This window comes from Oncorhynchus keta, chromosome 7 (assembly GCF_023373465.1).
Source record: "Oncorhynchus keta strain PuntledgeMale-10-30-2019 chromosome 7, Oket_V2, whole genome shotgun sequence".
NCBI classification, from domain to species: domain Eukaryota; kingdom Metazoa; phylum Chordata; class Actinopteri; order Salmoniformes; family Salmonidae; genus Oncorhynchus; species Oncorhynchus keta.
The window spans coordinates 48,858,742-48,873,494 of NC_068427.1; positions in this window are offsets into that span (position 1 = coordinate 48,858,742).

Consider the following 14,753-nt stretch of genomic DNA (forward strand, 5'->3'; position numbering starts at 1 on the left):
TTGATGCTCGACATCTGGTGACGCCCTTCTGGTCATAGCATTGGCTACAACCTCACTTACTATATTTTTTTGCTGCTGAATTTTAAATGCGGTTTGGCTATGCTGAGGCCTCTCTTCATAAACGGTAAAACCATCCTAAAGAGGTTACGAAATATACCTCCTATCCCCGAACCATACATGGTTGGGGAACCATAATAGCTGGGTAACCCATTACCGACTTGATCAACATAGTATGAGACATAACAGTTAGGGTCGAGATGTCGGTGGTCCATAACCCTTTGTAATTTATTTGTATTATGTACATAAAATATATAATACTAATATTATATATGTAGAGGTTTTGGTGGGTCTAAAGTGGATTTTTACAATCGTTTTACCATAATACTAAATTAAATGTTTTCGTTCTGATCCGTTTTAAGCTCAACAAGAATGTTTTCAATATATTTCTTGCTTACAGGTACGTAGTGTGGCTTGTCGTAGGTGACAGTGACTATGTCCCCATCCTTTCCATCTATATGAACCGTTCTCAGGAGTGGCACACTATAGGCTTTGGAAAATTGGTTGTATAATTCGAACTCTGATTATTACGATATACATGTGCAGATGCATTACTGGGGAGAGTCGGGTAGAAAGCCGCTGTGTTCCATGATGCACTCCTGTGTACATGCGAATGATGGTGTATTTTATCATGCATGAGGGTTTAAGTTAACCCCCGATGCCTCCACCACATCGTGCTCTAATACCCAACTGTGGAACTTTTGAGGCCAGTTTTTCCAGCAGACCAGCACCCATTTTTTTTTTACCCTTTTCTCTCTTTTGATCTAGAATCTCCTCCACGTGAAATACTTTGTCTTTACCCAACTGTCCCTTCTGTAATTCCTTCTCATAAAAAGATCCCTCTATAAGTTCCCCGTCATAACCTTTTAATTTGTAGACCGGGGGTATGCGCCGCAGACATTCGGTTACCGTGAACAACTCATTGCTGTAGCCTTGCTCATATTTTTTGTCAAAAACACCGCTCAACTTGGATATACGCACCAAGTCCCCCAATGTGTTAAAGAGTTTTCAGAAGATACCTCGGAGGGTTTCATCCGTATACTCTTATGGTAGCTGCTGTTGTAGCCCATTACTAAATCTTGAACTATATCGATATATCTATGCGTGTTGTGAGCTGTAAAATAGTGTAACAGATGTATATGTACTCTCCATGCGTTGTGATTTATTTTGAGAACACTTCGGCCAGTGGTCCCAGTTGAGCATTTATTTCTGTTGTTAAATGGGAAACAGCACATTAGTTGTGCAGGGCTTAACGGTATTGATGGCTGTCGATGGCAAAATCTGTAGCATGAAGACAACTGTGTTAGCAGTGGCTTATGTAACCATTACATCGGTGTATGCTAGCTAACACACTTATTTACAGCAATCATATGCCAAAGCACATCCCAGAAAGCCCCTCAATCCCTAACAGGTACCATATACCCACACATGTATAAATCAGTAATGTACAGCAAACATACATTGTAAAATAGTAAACAGTATTCAGAACATGACCTACCCCTTGCATCACATTTTCATACTGGGGAGACCTGACCTTCGTGATCTCCCCCTATCTGCAAGCGGGGCCAATCACAACACACCTTATTGTCATGAGAGTTGAACTAACCAATAAGAATGCTTGAACATTAAATACACATTTCTTTAGAGGCAAGTGGAAACATAACCAACCCTGTTACATTCTCCCCTGCTGAATTACACTTGTATATTATAAAGAAACAAAATGAGGTATGCAATACCTTGCAATACACATGTGACCAAACATTCCAGTGCAAAGACTATTCTCTAAAGAGAATTAGGGGAATTCAAAGACCCCGTAGGAAAACATGCCTGTTACATGTTCAGTACACTCAGTGACAAGAAGAACCTCAGACAGAAAAACCTTGGCCTACATGACCTCTGACCCATTACCTCCATGTGGTCTCTTGAAAGTTAAAAGTCATTTTAAAAAATGTTGGGGGCGGCTACAGACTTGGATTCTAATCCTACACCCACACAGGTACTCTGATGAATTCTGTATGAAAAACCCTCTGTTTGCATAGTCTCAATGAGTCTCACTGGGCGTTTCCTAACCCGATCAGCCCCTGACCTGACAGTCTTAACAGAGTTATCATTACGTTTAACCTGTTCAACTACAACCAACATTGGTGGGTCACTATCCACAGTCGATGGGTAGTCAAGGGTTCTGTGACTGTTGCTGGAACTTGTGCCACCAGCGGCATCTTCAGAATGCCTTTCTTCCTCAGAGGGTTCGGACATTTCTTCTCCAAAGGTTAGCTCTGACACTGGGTCCCTCGCCAGTGGCCCATCTTCCAGCACATCTGGGGTCTCTTTTTCAGGGGGCTCCGACTGTGTTTCCTCCGAGGTTTGTTCTGATACCCACACACTAGTCCTCTCACCGATGTCCATTTCTGGTATATCGTTCATGGATGAGTCCTCCATCTCCTCACTCTGATCCTCACGGTCTCCTGTATTAGGTGTCTCCAAGGCAGTGTCAGGGAGAGGCAAGAAGTTTACAGGCATTATCAGATTACGGTGGACCGTTTTCTCCTGGCCAGTCGACATGTTCTGGATCTTGAAGATGTGGATGTCACTATTCTTCTCCGTAACAATAGAGGTTGCTCTCCCAGCGATCCGCCAGCTTCCTCTTTCCACGTTCACCCTTATTCGCCAGTAGCACCCGATCACCGACCTCCACTGGAGCTCCTCTGATCTTCCTGTTGTAGAGACCTGCATGCCTCTTCAGCTGTTTGGTTGCTGACACCTGTACCATCTCTATAGCCTCCCTCAGGTCTCTCGTCAGGGACTTGATGTACTCGTCATAGTCTACAACATCTGAGTCTTGTAGCACCGTACCAAACATCATGTCGACAGGCATACGTGGGGTTCTCCCAAACATCAAATGGAAAGGGGCGTGGCCCGTGGTTTCATGGACTGTACAGTTGTAGGCGAAGGTCAACGACTTCAGCTTCTGGGGCCACCTGTGCTTCGCTCTCGTAGGTAAAGCCCTGATCATGTTTCCCAGCGTTCTATTGAACATTTCGACTCCCCCGTTCCCCATCGGATGGTAGGGAGTTGTGTGCGACTTCTGGACTCCTGCAGCACTCAACAACTCCGCAATCAAATTTACTTTCAAAGTTGGCCCCTTGGTCAGAGTGGATACGACGAGGAAAACCATACACACAGAATATGTTGTTCCACAGCTGAAGGGCCACTGCTTTAGCTGATTGGTTCGGACACAAGAAGGCATGGGCCATCTTAGTAAAATGATCAGTGACGACCAGAACATCCAATGACTTGTTGTTGGAGTCTTCAGCAGACCAGAAGTCCACACACACCAACTCGAGGGGCTCAGTCGTGATGATGTTCTCCAGTGGAGCTCTGGCATCTGGCTCGGGGGCCTTACTGAACACACACCTCTTGCAGGTCTTGACATACTTTCTCACATCCGACTCCAAACCATGCCAGAAGAACCTCTGTCTTGTCAAGTACAACGTCCACTTTTGCCCCTGATGACCAGCTTCATCGTGGACACCCTTCAAAACTGTCGCCCTCATGGAGGTGGGAACTCCATACTGGTACGTCTTCTTCTTTGACAGCAAACTTTTGGTAAATGCGATATAGTACACCCGTTTTTAGAGTGAGCTTCTCCCAGATCTTCAGAATCCGCAGAGCCTCAATTGGTTCATGGCCACGTTCCCTCCTAGAAGGTCTACGTCCCCTTTCCACGTAGAAGACAACTCTGGCGAGTGCATCATCCTGGCGCTGCTTTGATATCAGGTCGTCAAGGGACAGCACTCTCACATCTGACATCTCAGATGGCACCAGTGACTGAGTGAGCTGAGGCAGTAGCAGCGCACAGTTCTGTAGACCAGCCTCCTCTTGCGACCTCAGGACTGCTGACACCGCTTCCTTTGATAGAGAACCAGGAGAAGGATAGGGGGTAGTTTGGCAGTCCATGACAATTTCACAGGCATCTGCCTCAATTGACGGTGAGCAGCTTTCGAGGTCGAATGGGTGGTTTGACCACTGGAACACATCTTGCACCTTCTCAGCACGTACTCCCACAGCTTCTTCCAACAAGGCCTTGTATGGAACCCTTGTGATACGGTGGAGAGTGCTCGGCTGCACAAATGGCTGTCTACTGAGTGCATCAGCAATTACATTTTTGGGACCGGGGATGTACTTTATGTCAAACTCGAATGGAGCGAGTTTAGCAACCCATCTCTGTTCACAGGCGTCCAATCTGGGCTTGGACAGAATGTACGTTACTGGGTTGTTGTCTGTCCATACAGTAAAAGGCTTGCCCCTTAGCCAATGACTAAACTTCTTACAGACGGCCCAGCGTAAAGCAAAAAAACTCTAACCTATGGGCAGGATACTTTGACTGTGGATAAGTAAGAGATTTGCTAGCGAATGCTACGGGCCTGGCTGCAGACTCATCCTCTGGCACTTGGGAGAGGACAGCACCTATTCTGTTACTAGATGCGTCTACAGACAGCAAGAAAGGTATACTAAAATCAGGGTGGGCTAGCATGACCTGATCGAGGAGAGCTTGTTTCAACTGACTAAAGGCCTGTTTGCACTCACCAGTCCAGTCTGCTGCTGTGAGTTTTCTATGTATTCCTCTTGCCTTTCCCATGGCATGGTGCCTTCGTCCCAGTTGTCAGCCCATGCAGCGGCTTAGCGACGGTGGAGCACCCCTCAATGAACTGCTGGTAATAGACTATCATTCCGAGAAAGGGCCGACTCTTCCCCTGGGAGGGCACGTCCGTGTTATCCTCCATGAGATCCCTCTCTGTCATCCCTGCAATAGCCTCCACTTTTTCTGGGTCTGTGGCCACACCTCCTTCACTGATGACATGCCCCAAGAACCGCACTGACCTCTTCATGAAATGGCATTTCTTTGGAGAAAGTTTCAGATTATGGGCCTTGAGATGCTCAAACTGACTCTAAGCGTTGCAATCCAAGTTCTTCAGTCGGGGCAAAAACCAGCACATCGTCCAGGTAGCATAGAAGGATAGAAAAATATTGATCCCCAAAAATGCTCAACATCATTCTAATGAATGTAGCTGGGCTGTTGCATAGTCCTTGTGGAAGACTGTTTGTTATATTCATATAACCCAAAAGGAGATGTGAAGGCTGTAAACTTCTTGTCTTCATGTACCTCCACATTGTAGTAGCCTGAGGTCAAATCCATTATAGAGAAGGCATTGCCACCCAGGGCCGCCAGAGCATCAGCTTGATGAGGGTGAGCATCCTTTACAGTGCGAGCATTGAGCCATCGGAAGTCTGTACACAGTCTCAGATCGCCAGACTTTTTCCAGACCAGCACGAGCGGGGAGGCATACTCACTGCTGGATTTCCTGATTATCTCTTGCTCTTCCATCTCATCCAAGGCCTGAGCTTCTCATAATGGTTAGGGGAGAGCCTACGGTAAGGTAGCCTAAAAGGCTTAGTGTCACTGAGTCTGATGCGATGGACATATCCAGTAGCCTTCCCGCATTCCCGCAATCTAGTTTGTTCCGGAAGAAGATACTCTCGTAGCGGGCTATTAGCTGAACTAGCCTGGCCTTACATTTACATTACATTTAAGTCATTTAGCAGACGCTCTTATCCAGAGCGACTTACAAATTGGTGCATTCACCTTATGACATCCAGTAGAATAGTCACTTTACAATAGTGCATCTAAATCTTAAAGGGGGGCTAAGAAGGATTACTTATCCTATCCTATGTATTCCTTAAAGAGGTGGGGTTTCAGGTGTCTCCGGAAGGTGGTGATTGACTCCGCTGTCCTGGCGTCGTGAGGGAGTTTGTTCCACCATTGGGGGGCCAGAGCAGCGAACAGTTTTGACTGGGCTGAGTGGGAACTGTACTTCCTCAGTGGTAGGGAGGCAAACAGGCCAGAGGTGGATGAACGCAGTGCCCTTGTTTGGGTGTAGGGCCTGATCAGAGCCTGGAGGTACTGAGGTGCCGTTCCCCTCACAGCTCCGTAGGCAAGCACCATGGTCTTGTAGCAGATGCGAGCTTCAACTGGAAGCCAGTGGAGAGAGCGGAGGAGCGGGGTGACGTGAGAGAACTTGGGAAGGTTGAACACCAGACGGGCTGCGGCGTTCTGGATGAGTTGTAGGGGTTTAATGGCACAGGCAGGGAGCCCAGCCAACAGCGAGTTGCAGTAGTCCAGACGGGAGATGACAAGTGCCTGGATTAGGACCTGCGCCGCATCCTGTGTGAGGCAGGGTCGTACTCTGCGGATGTTGTAGAGCATGAACCTACAGGAACGGGCCACCGCCTTGATGTTAGTTGAGAACGACAGGGTGTTGTCCAGGATCACGCCAAGGTTCTTAGCGCTCTGGGAGGAGGACACAATGGAGTTGTCAACCGTGATGGCGAGATCATGGAACGGGCAGTCCTTCCCCGGGAGGAAGAGCAGCTCCGTCTTGCCGAGGTTCAGCTTGAGGTGGTGATCCGTCATCCACACTGATATGTCTGCCAGACATGCAGAGATGCGATTCGCCACCTGGTCATCAGAAGGGGGAAAGGAGAAGATTAATTGTGTGTCGTCTGCATAGCAATGATAGGAGAGACCATGTGAGGTTATGACAGAGCCAAGTGACTTGGTGTATAGCGAGAATAGGAGAGGGCCTAGAACAGAGCCCTGGGGGACACCAGTGGTGAGAGCGCGTGGTGAGGAGACAGATTCTCGCCACGCCACCTGGTAGGAGCGACCTGTCAGGTAGGACGCAATCCAAGCGTGGGCCGCGCCGGAGATGCCCAACTCGGAGAGGGTGGAGAGGAGGATCTGATGGTTCACAGTATCGAAGGCAGCCGATAGGTCTAGAAGGATGAGAGCAGAGGAGAGAGAGTTAGCTTTAGCGGTGCGGAGCGCCTCCGTGATACAGAGAAGAGCAGTCTCAGTTGAATGACTAGTCTTGAAACCTGACTGATTTGGATCAAGAAGGTCATTCAGAGAGAGATAGCGGGAGAGCTGGCCAAGGACGGCACGTTCAAGAGTTTTGGAGAGAAAAGAAAGAAGGGATACTGGTCTGTAGTTGTTGACATCGGAGGGATTGAGTGTAGGTTTTTTCAGAAGGGGTGCAACTCTCGCTCTCTTGAGGACGGAAGGGACGTAGCCAGCGGTCAGGGATGAGTTGATGAGCGAGGTGAGGTAAGGGAGAAGGTCTCCGGAAATGGTCTGGAGAAGAGAGGAGGGGATAGGGTCAAGCGGGCAGGTTGTTGGGCGGCCGGCCGTCACAAGACGCAAGATTTCATCTGGAGAGAGAGGGGAGAAAGAGGTCAGAGCACAGGGTAGGGCAGTGTGAGCAGAACCAGCGGTGCCGTTTGACTTAGCAAACGAGGATCGGATGTCGTCGACCTTCTTTTCAAAATGGTTGACGAAGTCATCTGCAGAGAGGGAGGAGGAGGGGGAGGAGGATTCAGGAGTGAGGAGAAGGTGGCAAAGAGCTTCCTAGGGTTAGAGGCAGATGCTTGGAATTTAGAGTGGTAGAAAATGGCTTTAGCAGCAGAGACAGAGGAGGAAAATGTAGAGAGGAGGGAGTGAAAGGATGCCAGGTCCGCAGGGAGGCGAGTTTTCCTCCATTTCCGCTCAGCTGCCCGGAGCCCTGTTCTGTGAGGTCGCAATGAGTCGTCGAGCCACGGGGCGGGAGGGGAGGACCGCGCCGGCCTGGAGGATAGGGGACATAGAGAGTCAAAGGATGCAGAAAGGGAGGAGAGGAGGGTTGAGGAGGCAGAATCAGGAGATAGGTTGGAGAAGGTATGAGCAGAGGGAAGAGATGATAGGATGGAAGAGGAGAGAGTAGCGGGGGAGAGAGAGCGAAGGTTGGGACGGCGCGATACCATCCGAGTAGGGGCAGTGTGGGAGGTGTTAGATGAGAGCGAGAGGGAAAAGGATACAAGGTAGTGGTCGGAGACTTGGAGGGGAGTTGCAATGAGGTTAGTGGAAGAACAGCATCTAGTAAAGATGAGGTCGAGCGTATTGCCTGCCTTGTGAGTAGGGGGGAAGGTGAGAGGGTGAGGTCAAAGAGGAGAGGAGTGGAAAGAAGGAGGCAGAGAGGAATGAGTCAAAGGTAGACGTGGGGAGGTTAAAGTCGCCCAGCACTGTGAGAGGTGAGCCGTCCTCAGGAAAGGAGCTTATCAAGGTATCAAGCTCATTGATGAACTCTCCGAGGGAACCTGGAGGGCGATAAATGATAAGGATGTTAAGCTTGAAAGGGCTGGTAACTGTGACAGCATGGAATTCAAAGGAGGCGATAGACAGATGGGTGAGGGGAGAAAGAGAGAATGACCACTTGGGAGAGATGAGGATCCCGGTGCCACCACCCCGCTGACCAGAAGCTCTCGGGGTGTGCGAGAACACGTGGGCGGACGAAGAGAGAGCAGTAGGAGTAGCAGTCTTGTCTGTGGTGATCCATGTTTCCGTCAGTGCCAAGAAGTCGAGGACTGGAGGGAGGCATAGGCTGAGATGAACTCTGCCTTGTTGGCCGCAGATCGGCAGTTCCAGAGGCTACCGGAGACCTGGAACTCCACGTGGGTCGTGCGCGCTGGGACCACCAGATTAGGGTGGCCGCGGCCACGCGGTGTGGAGCGTTTGTATGGTCTGTGCAGAGAGGAGAGAACAGGGATAGACAGACACATAGTTGACAGGCTACTGAAGAGGCTACGCTAATGCAAAGGAGATGGAATGACAAGTGGACTACACGTCTCGAATGTTCAGAAAGTTAAGCTTACGTAGCAAGAATCTTATTGACTAAAATGATTAAAATGATACAGTACTGCTGAAGTAGGCTAGCTGGCAGTAGCTGCGTTGTTGACACTACACTAATCAAGTCGTTCCGTTGAGTGTAATAGTTTCTGCAGTGCTGCTATTCGGGGGCTAGCTGGCTAGCTAGCAGTGTTGTTTACGTTACGTTGCGTTAAAAGAACGACAATAGCTGGCTAGCTAACCTAGAAAATCGCTCTAGACTACACAGTTATCTTTGATACAAAGACGGCTATGTAGCTAGCTATGTAGCTAGCTACGATCAAACAAATCAAACCGTTGTACTGTAATGAAATGAAATGAAAATGTGATACTACCTGTGAATGCGACCGGGTTGTTGAGTTCTATTCAGTAGACGTTGGCTAGCTGTTAGCTGTTAGCTGTTGGCTAGCTAGCAGAGTCTCCTACGTTAAGGACGACAAATAGCTGGCTAGCTAACCTCGGTAAATTAAGATAATCACTCCAAGACTACACACTCTAAACTACACAATTATCTTGGATACAAAGACAGCTATGTAGCTAGCTAACACTAAACTAATCAAGTCGTTCAGTTGAGTGTAATAGTGTAAAAGCACTACAGTGCTGCTAATCTGTGGGCGTTTGCTAGCGTTTGCTAGCTGGCTAGCTGCTGGGCGAATAGCAGTGAAGGCTACGTTAGGGCGACGAAGTACGATAATTATGCAATTATCTCTGATACAAGTACGGCTATGTAGCTAGCTAAGAAGAAATTGCTAAGATTAGACAAATCAACCGTTGTACTATAATGAAATGTAATGAAATGTAATGAAAAAGTTATACTACCTGCGGAGCGAAGTGCGATGCGACCGCTCGCTCCAACCCGGAAGTAGTAAAAACGCTGTTGCGACAACTGAGTGGACGCAATGTCAATGTCACCTAGCCCTAACTCGTGCAACATCTCACTTGTCACTCTGTGTGGTTTTACGGCACTGTCAACTGTCAAGCTATCTCCACTACCATTGTCAAAGTCTTGATTGTCATCCATTTTGTGTACCTGCTGCACCAGGGGGACCAGTTCGGCAGTAGGCCCATCTATGTAGTCAGTGTCAAAGTCCTCTAATGCCATGCAGGAAAAAACGTCTGCTATCTTGGCATTGCGTCTCACTGTTATCGGCTTTGGTGAGGGATTGATAACTTTGACAGGGACCCAGCCATTACTCCACAATGTCGCTACTGTTCTCCCCACTAGAATGTTTTTTTGGTCTTGAGCGTGCGCTCGTAGGCTCAATATCGACAGCACTGCCCGCGGATACATTTTGAGGCGTACACAACCGGCCCCAGACTAAATGTTCCTGCGGCACTTCTGTCCCTTTCCATCTCTCTACATTAGCCAGCAGACGGAACAGTTTGTCATCTCCATTGTGTTCAGATGATGACATCTTCTCCCAGAAGTCACCGGTCGTCTTCAGCTCCCTGATGAGGTGTTTTATCACGTTGCTGCCTATGATGCGCTCATGACGTTGGCCATCCACTACTAGAACAGGGACAGAGATACTGCTGCCATACACAGACAGATTCAATTCACACACACCTACAGGCTTGGTCTTCAACCCCCCGCAGCCAACCAACACCACTTCAGTCGGACTGAGGGAGCCACTCTTGAGCACCCCTGCTTTCTCAAGGCGTGGCACCACTGTGGAGCTCAATGTGCATGCCATAGAACAGCTGTCAATCATAGCGCTCACCTCTATTACATCCCCCAGTAACACACTAGTATAGAAGAGTTCATCGTTGTGGACCACTCTCTGTGTATTTTGCATAATTACTTTTTCGTTCGACTTGACTTCATCACAAACACTTGAATATATTGACTCTAAATCTACAACACTATCGGATTGGGGCACCTCACAAGGCCCAGCACTTCCCCCCCACCCCGTGCGGGCCAGCTAGTTTTCCCTGCCGGTGTGACGTGTTGCCACTTGATGGAGCGACGGGAGTTACCGATGATTTGCGAGGACATTCCTGACACGTGTGCCCAGCTGCATAACAGAGGAAGCATAGGTGGTTAGAATAACAATGATCCATTGTGCTGTGATTCGCATCCCCACACACTTTGCATTGCAAAGACGGGTTCTCCCTTCTCCTGGGCCTCCTCTGGAAACGGTTATCATAGCCACCTACAGGTTGCTGTGGCCTCTGCTCCAAGAGCCATTCAAGCCCATCACATGATCCAATGCCTCGGATGAGCCATTTGTGGGCTGCTGCAAGGGATCCGGGCAGTTTGCAACAGCTGACACTGGCCTACTTACTTCCTGCGTCAGTGTGGTGACCAGTGGGTACAACCGCAAGGGACGTGGAGGCTTACACTTCCTCTGGTACTCCTCCAGCCTGCCGTGGACCTCCGCGGCCGTCCACTCATGTAATGGTTTAAACATGAATATCAATGACAGCTCTGGGTTTGGACAGTGCTTGATGAACATGAGTCAGAACATGTGATGGATTGTCGAGCTCCTTGTTCTGCCTCTTCAAACAGTCCTCTGCCACCTCTATGGCTCTGTTCAGTCTGATCCAGTAATCAAATGGAGTCTCCCCTTCCATTGGCAACGTAGAATAAACATCAGCTAGGGGCATGTCAGAATTGATTGGGTCGGTAAAGTGATACTTCAGAATGTCAAAAACCGGTCTAGGGCCCTGGCTTAAGTCAACTGGGTTACTGCGTAGGCTTAATCTTACCACATCACGTGCCCTCCCCGTCAGCTTACCCAAAACTTCATTTGACCTCTCCTGTCCACCATAGCCCTTCTTCTGCATGTACACTAACATGGTCTCCTCCCACTCATGCACTGTGCATTCCTCTGACCCATCCCCCCTGAAACACACTGGTTCCCTGACATCATTTTTCACCACTACATTTAGACTAGAGCTAGCCCCAACCTTGGTACCACCAACATTATCAACCTTCTGTCCCACCCCATCTCCCATAACCTTTTGATTCCAAACAAGAGGCAATATTTTCACCAATGGAGTACCCTATCTGCTTAACAATGCCCGCCAGGAAATCCATAGACACATCCTCCTTCCTAGGATTAGGTGAAACTGGCTCAAATGCACTGAGTTGAGGTAGCTCTAAATCATGTGGAAAGCACACACTTGCCTGTGTAGTTGGCCTGGCCAGAGGTGTGGAAGTAACCGGAGAAATAGCTGCCCCCCTACCCACTGGCGGTGAAGGGTTAAACACAAACTCCCCTACATCTCCCCTACCTCTCCCAGAACTTTCCTTATCACAATAAATATGAACACTTCTATAAAATCAGCTGGAACATAATGCACTCAAAATAAAAGTTCAGTAGTAGTTGTCGAACAAGACCAAGAATCAACATAGAAAAGAAACAAGAAACGCCTTAATAAATAGTTGTCGCCACCGTGTGGTAGAAAATGGCATCACCCTCACGTTAATTGGCTTCCGAAGGTTACTAGCTTAACCACACATTAACCACACATCACTACATAATCACAACACCACAGACAACTACAGTGCCTTGCGAAAGTATTCGGCCCCCTTGAACTTTGCGACCTTTTGCCACATTTCAGGCTTCAAACATAAAGATATAAAACTGTATTTTTTTGTGAAGAATCAACAACAAGTGGGACACAATCATGAAGTGGAACGATATTTATTGGATATTTCAAACTTTTTTAACAAATCAAAAACTGAAAAATTGGGCGTGCAAAATTATTCAGCCCCTTTACTTTCAGTGCAGCAAACTCTCTCCAGAAGTTCAGTGAGGATCTCTGAATGATCCAATGTTGACCTAAATGACTAATGATGATAAATACAATCCACCTGTGTGTAATCAAGTCTCCATATAAATGCACCTGCACTCTGATAGTCTCAGAGGTCTGTTTAAAAGCGCAGAGCGCATCATGAAGAACAAAGAACACACCAGGCAGGTCCGAGATACTGTTGTGAAGAAGTTTAAAGCCGGATTTGGATACAAAAAGATTTCCCAAGCTTTAAACATCCCAAGGAGCACTGTGCAAGCGATAATATTGAAATGGAAGGAGTATCTGACCACTGCAAATCTACCAAGACCTGGCTGTCCCTCTAAACTTTCAGCTCATACAAGGAGAAGACTGATCAGATATGCAGCCAAGAGGCCCATGATCACTCTGGATGAACTGCAGAGATCTACAGCTGAGGTGGGAGACTCTGTCCATAGGACAACAATCAGTCGTATATTGCACAAATCTAGCCTTTATGGAAGAGTGGCAAGAAAGCCATTTCTTAAAGATATCCATAAAAAGTGTCGTTTAAAGTTTGCCACAAGCCACCTGGGAGACACACCAAACATGTGGAAGAAGGTGCTCTGGTCAGATGAAACCAAAATTGAACTTTTTGGCAACAATGCAAAACGTTATGTTTGGCGTAAAGCATGGAATGGTTCAAAAATAAACATATCCAGGTGTTAGAATGGTCAAAGTCCAGACCTGAATCCAATCGAGAATCTGTGGAAAGAACTGAAAACTGCTGTTCACAAATGCTCTCCATCCAACCTCACTGAGCTCGAGCTGTTTTGCAAGGAGGAATGGGAAAAAATGTCAGTCTCTCGATGTGCAAAACTGATAGAAACACCCCAAGCGACTTACAGCTGTAATCGCAGCAAAAGGTGGCGCTAATACAAAGTATTAACTTAAGGGGGCTGAATAATTTTGCACGCCCAATTTTTCAGTTTTTGATTTGTTAAAGTTTGAAATATCCAATAATTGTCGTTCCACTTCATGATTGTGTCCCACTTGTTGTTGATTCTTCACAAAAAAATACAGATTTATATATTTATGTTTGAAGCCTGAAATGTGGCAAAAGGTCGCAAAGTTCAAGGGGGCCGAATACTTTCGCAAGGCACTGTAATAAACAGTATATTATATTCCCCACTCACTCATGCTACCAGAAGCTCCCTGATAATTCAGCAACCACAGTACTTCTTGAAGCCGGGTCTCTGATCCCTCCACGTGACGTCCGGCGAAGACAAGAAGACGAGTCACGGCACCAGTTTAACAGATGTATATGTACTCTCCATGCGTTGTTTTCTCAAAATAAATCACTTCGGCCAGTGGTCCCAGTTGAGCATTTATTTCTGTTGTTAAATGGGAAACAGCACATTAGTTGTGCAGGGCTTAACGGTATTGATGGCTGTCGATGGCAAAATCTGTAGCATGAAGACAACTGTGTTAGCAGTGGCTTATGTAACCATTACATCGGTGTATGCTAGCTAACACACTTATTTACAGCAATCATATGCCAAAGCACATCCCAGCGCCGACAGAGATGGCCGCCTCGCTTCGCGTGCCTAGGAAACTATGCAGTTTTTTGTTTTTTTACGTGTTATTTCTTACATTGGTACCCCAGGTCATCTCAGGTTTCATTACATACAGTCGAGAAGAACTACTGAACATAAGAGCAGCGTCAACTCACCATCAGTACGACCAAGAATATGACTTTCGCGAAGCGGATCCTGTGTTTTGCCTTTCATCCAGGACAACGGAATGGATCCCAGCCGGCGACCCCAAAAAATGACTTCGAAAAAGGGGGAAACGGAGCGGTCTTCTGGTCAGACTCCGGAGACGGGCACATCGTGCACCACTCCCTAGAATTCTTCTCGCCAATGTCCAGTCTCTTGACAAGAAGGTTGATGAAATCCGAGCAAGGGTAGCATTCCAGAGGGACATCAGAGACCGTAACGTTCTTTGCTTCACGGAAACATGGCTCACTGGAGAGACTCTATCGGAGTCGATGCAGCCAACTGGTTTCTCCACGCATCGCGCCGACAGAAACAAATATCTTTCTAGTAAGAAGAGGGGCGGGGGCGTATGCTTCATGGTTAACGTGACGTGGTGTGATCATAACAACAATACAGGTACTCAAGTCCTTCTGTTCACCTGATTTAGAATTCCTCACAATCAA